Source organism: Triticum aestivum, chromosome 7D, assembly GCF_018294505.1.
Source record: "Triticum aestivum cultivar Chinese Spring chromosome 7D, IWGSC CS RefSeq v2.1, whole genome shotgun sequence".
In the NCBI taxonomy this organism is placed as follows: domain Eukaryota; kingdom Viridiplantae; phylum Streptophyta; class Magnoliopsida; order Poales; family Poaceae; genus Triticum; species Triticum aestivum.
Window position 1 is genome coordinate 59453833 of NC_057814.1, and position 5800 is coordinate 59459632.

At 46.2% G+C, this 5800-nt stretch overlaps 1 pseudogene; it reads right to left on the reverse strand.

Moving 5' to 3' along the window:
* Positions 1-2810: 2810 nt before the first annotated feature.
* Positions 2811-5344, reverse strand: LOC123164679 (uncharacterized; annotated as a pseudogene).
* Between the last annotated feature and the right edge of the window lie 456 nt (positions 5345-5800).

The following is a 5800-nucleotide window of genomic DNA, read 5'->3' on the forward strand; positions in this document are numbered from 1 at the left end:
CCGATACTGAGTCGACGGCTGATGGAGGAAAACGCCATGGACGCACGCGCGAAAGTGCGTTGCCCCGCGGACAGGGAGCGCGTCGATGTCGAGTGGAGCCTCCTGGAGCCAAGCGGAGTCGTCGGCGACGAAGGTGAGCGCGCCGAGACGGATCTCGCGACCCTCGGCCAAACCTCCACCGTAAACCATGATGATGGGAGTCGGATAAAATGCAACTTTCACCGGAAAAACGCTAAAACACCTGCCCCACGGTGGGCGCCAACTGTCGTGGTACTAATGCTGAAAGTAGAAAGGGGGGTAGGTTATGGAGAGGCAAGGTTCTAGCTATGCTGAAGTTGTTGACAAGTGTTTTACGAGTTCAGGCCCTTCTCAGAGGAAGTAACAACCCTACGTCTCGGAGCCCGGAGGCGGTCGACTGGATTATGTGTGTATGTGATTACAGGGGTGCGAACCCTTGTGCCAGTGGAGGGGGTTGGCTTATATAGAGTGCGCCAGGACCCCAGCCAACCCATGACGCCAAGGGTTCAATGTACATTAAGGTAGGACGTTACAGGTAACGCCAGCAGTAAAAGGTATTAAATGACCATTAAGTTTATAGAGTGAACGCTCGGCCGTTGTTGCAGAGTAACCTTTGATCTTCTATGCGTCGAGTGCTTTCTGGTATGGTCGAGTGCTTTGATCCTTCCGAGTGGAATGTCTTATGTCGAGTGGATGATGATACCCCTCCAATGCTTCTGACTTTAGGGTAATGTCCTTAGGGAGGGTGTCTAGGTCAGGCCTGTAACCCTACCCTGGGTACATAGCTTCGTCAGTGGGTCATGTTGTGGCCAAAGAGTCTACTTCGTCTGGAGGCGGCTGCGAGCACACCCACGAGCATGCAACCTCAGCATGGTATGAACATCAACACCCCACCTACCCAATTAGCGTCGGGTATCGGGCTGGGTGATAGCGGACGGGGTAGGAAGAGGCTCCATTAGTCGCTGATGACGTCGCCATGGATGAGGATGAGGATGACGATGGCACTCAACAGTATGTCTATACTGGCGCCTACTCAGGGTTTGAGTGTCATGAGTCGGTGCCTGAATTGCCGCCTCCGGATATTATGGACAACCTTCCGGTAAAGAAGCATAGGAAGAGACCGAGGGCCGCCTTCGGCCATAAGACAAGAAGACAAGCAGGGACGGCAGGGCCGCCTTTGGCCATAAGACCGACTTCTGCTGCATCCAGCAACCGAGTGATTCTCTTAATGATGGATTCTATGTCCTACACCACAGGCTGGAGTACAGACGGGATCACCAGAATCTTCGCATGTCACCTAGATCCGGCGATGCCCATATTCTGCAATGGGCAAAGAACTTAGGAGATATCGAGGATCATCGACTTCGAGCTGATTTCTATAACATCCAACGCGAACTTGCCCAAATCATCATGAAGGAGGTCGTCGAAAAAACAGGGATGTTCTACGAAGAAGGACAAATGTCGCGCGAAGACGTCCGAACACGCGTAGATACTCAACGTCTCGACCTGAAGCCTTTCACTAAGCTCGGGGACTATCTCCCTGACTTGGATGGATGGCTCCACATGTTGGAGTGATTGTCGATATAAGACAATGTGTCCGTTTAGTCCATACTTTCTGTATGACGAAACTTTGAGTTATGCATGACGAAACTTTATTTGTGATGTAATTAAACCGTCCTCCTTGACTAGCGAGGATCACTCTAGTTAGGGCATTTTGGGTAAGATGAACTTTGTTATTTATGCTTATGATATGTTGCTTCTATTTTTGCCAAGTATGTTTATTTCTGTTGCTCAACTATATATGTTGCATATCATCGACTCATGTGACGACGCAGGTGCATAGATCATCGATGGCGACGAAGTGCGATGCCAGGAGTATATATACGACGAGTGGCCGGAGTGTCTGGCCCAGTGTACCGGTTTCCGGTTTCCGAGCGACACCCAGTAGTTAGTTTAGGTTCACGCTAATGCGAGAGAGGGATACGAGCTCATGTACTGCATAGTTCCGCTTCCACTCATAGTGATAGCTATTCTCGCGTATATCATTGTTTAGATGGATGACGATGTAGTTGCAAGTAATCGAGACTTGTATCGCTATTTTCGAGATGATGACGAGATACCACTTTGTGTTGGATGATGATTATGATGAGACTATTTGTATGTATATGCTATGATTACATTTGTGGCCTCACAGCCATTTGTATGTCTAACATGATGACATTTGTATCTGTTAAAGGTTCTTGTATAAAGCCTGTTCAAATACAAAACAAATATGCAGAAAAAAAACAAAAACTATTAAAATTAGCAGTAGCGAGTGGAGAAAGTTAGCAACAGCGTGACAGTAGCAGTAGCGCGTCCAGCCCAAGCACACTAGAGCTATTAGGAGTAGCGAGTTTGCACGAAGCACGCTGCTGCTACACTTGTTTACCAGTAGCGCGTGCGGCCACGCACTGCTGCTAAGTGTTAGCTGTAGCGCCTTATTAGTAGCGCCGGTCTCCGCGCTATTAATATACCTAAAACCCGCGCTGCTGCTAGACTTTTCCCTAGTAGTGGTATGTCAAAGATGTTCCTCATTACAATGCCAAGTTTACTGACAAATATAGAATATGAGAGTATATCTAACTGGTCAAACACATACCACAATGAACAAACAGGTAATTAAGCCAGTGGTTGATCTTACTCCATTAGGAAATCAACGAACCGAGGATACTATGGAATTTCCTTCCTGAACTTCTTGCAGTGCTTCTCGTATTTCACAAAATCAAGAGTATTGATAATATCCTGTCGATTTTCTATGTTAGCCATGGCGAGCCTTTTGATCCTTTAGTCCATACTGGAGTTTGATCGGTTATGTCGTCCCCACGACAAAATAATTCCGACATATCCTGCCATGCGAAGACAATGTTGTATTGCTCCGGTGTTAGGGTCATTGGGTGTAACCAACTTTGCTTGATTTGATTGCGGATGGGCTTAAATCGTAGCGCCTCTGGGATCATAAGAGTGTAGATAAGCAAGGCTCTCTTAGCAAGTTCCGGCGCCTTTATAGTAACCCCGTACTCCACAAGAATATTTGCTGCATATCGGGCTGCTGTCCTTCCTAAAAGCCCGGTTCGCAGAAATGGACTAAGATCATCTTGTTTGTTTTCTCGACCTGTGAGATCATGATATTTGCCTGTGAAACCCAACGGGGTGCAGCCCTGTGGAAACATTTCTGTTGCATCGTCCATGCAGTATAGTGTGCCATATCCACTCATAAATCCAACGAGGTATATATTATCTGATCTGAAATACATGAGGGCACTGCGTCCAATATCTTCACCTTTCACCTCGACACTGATCCACCAAGCTGGCGGTCCTGGCTGCTTCTCTTGAGGAAGAAATTAGTGGCCGTACTAACCAGGTTCTGTGTTTGCTTCTAGCAACGTGTGCATAACATTGAGAAATGGGTCGTATGAATCCACTCCTTCGCCGAAAACTGTGGCCACGACAGGTGGAATATCTTCAGGAGCAGACCGCACATGCGTGGAAGACGCGAGCACAACAGCAACAGCAATCAGAATGCGTACATCCTTGCCCAAGCATCTAGAGATCACAGGCTTGATGTTCATCGTTGTACATATCAACCACACAATTATCCCAGCTGCATACATACATATAGAAAGGATTCAATAATCTTTCCTGTTCTTAAAAAACAATCAGGATGCATATAGTGCAATAAAACGAACAAGTATAGGCGGCCTACAGCAACATAGCCAAAACGGGATTGTAGTTTCAGAGATAGTGACTAATTCTGTACACCAAATGCTACTTCCTCTGTTCCACAAAATAAGGCGTTTTAGCAAGCTAGTTTAGCCACTAGGTACTTCTGACGCAGTTGACAACAGCTAAAGGAGGACACAGGGTGAAACTCTACCATTAATCTAAGGATCAGAATTCTAAGAGAAAGAATGTACCTGCAAAGGTAGTTATTAGAACTTCAATAAGCACATTGGGCTCTGTCTCTGAGTAATTAACATAGTCACTGCTCCCCGAGTTGAATTCCTCCAATGGAACCAACTCAAAATATTCCGTGTGATTAAGAAGAGCATATGTCACATTTTGGCCCATCATATGTCGCAAGATACCAGCAATAGGCCCTGAGTTGTTCCTGTCCATGGACCCTAGCGTTGTGAGAGAAGCAAACTTAGGTCTCTCAAGAGATTCATCCTTAAAGAACTCCGGTATCCCCTGCTTTGTAGCGGAACTGCATACAAGGAACAAAAAACAGGTTACACACATCTATTTTTCATTCATAGAAGGGCAAGACAGCACATTTCGTTTGGATGCAACGATTACCTAGGGAATTGTGAGGCCATGGGCTTCGACTCCAGGATATTCTTCATTTGCACTTCTTTGTCACCTGGTTTTGAAGAAGAAATTAGGGAAAATATCCATGAATCAAGGAGGAGGGCTCAGACAGAGAGAAGCATTACCCCTGTCAACATCTGAGCGGACCACATCGGCAACGGTCTGGACTCTGCTTTTGCTCCATTGGGTCGTGCCATTCCTTCCCATGGCCAGCTCTTCCTCCTCCATCTGGTTGATACGTTGAAGCAGCTTCTGGAGACATAAAGAAGAGGTGCAAAATTATGATTAGGTGTATTAGCTATGCATGATAATTTTATAAATTCAATCACATTCAAGAAGATTTCGATTGGTCTCAACAGTAGATACAACCTAAGAAAACGAAAACTTTGCCAATTTGATTATCATCATTCTACAAAAGAAACTAGTATTTTGGACCTACCCTAGAAAGAGGATAATTAGTTCACTCTTCACGACCTATTCCTAATAAAAGGATATTCTGTTTGGCAAACCCAACGACTCCTTTTATACCATAAGATCATAACTCGAAGTCTAATTATGATTATCTTATCTAACTCCAAACTAAGGCACTGTCGAGCAGAATGAAAAGACTTACATTGCCCCGTTGGACGATGATTGGCCGGTGCCAAACCGGCAAGTTACGCTCCACCGGAGGGATAAGCGCTGATGTCGATAGGCCCGACATTGTTCGGCTACTGCCGCTGAGGAGCACGATCACCGGGAAGAAAATTAGTGCCATGAACGCCTTCCCACGATGCTTCTGTTTCCACAGCTGTGGCCTCCTCTCCAACATGGCCTGAGTTAACAAATGCAAGTAATCAGCGTCCAAATATGATCAGCTCCCTACCTGGCTACTTGTGTCCAACCATGACAGCGGCAGGGCAGGGGAGCCGGCGGCAGAGCAGGGGGAGCCGGTGGCAAAGCAGTGGATACACACACAGAAGAAGGAGGTAGTGTTCATGCTTCATGGAAGGGCAGGACAATATGGCATGAACGGTAAATGCTTCATGCATGGGACGACTTGATCCAACGCTGGCACAAGGACATGATGCGTACCAGAAACATGTGATCTGAGAAAGAGAGGCGGGACTGCCATGAGCTGCTCCGGCGACACCGGCATGATATCCTCTCGGGTTAACAAAATACTAGCACAAGAGAAGTCAGCTGTAAACCTTAAACGCTTGAATTCTGCAATAAATCGTTGTGTGCAGCGATTGATGCAGAGACTGGGATAATCCCCCATTTAAAAAAAACTCAGTTGTTAGACGTAGTATCAGGATAAAAAACAAATGTCAGTTTTGAAAACAATAAGAGGAGCTTTTGGAATAGCGACCGTTTTAGAGACACGGCAAAATATTTGTTTGTTCACGAGAGAGTTAATTGCACAGAAGTATCACAACTGGGGCAGAATGCGTAG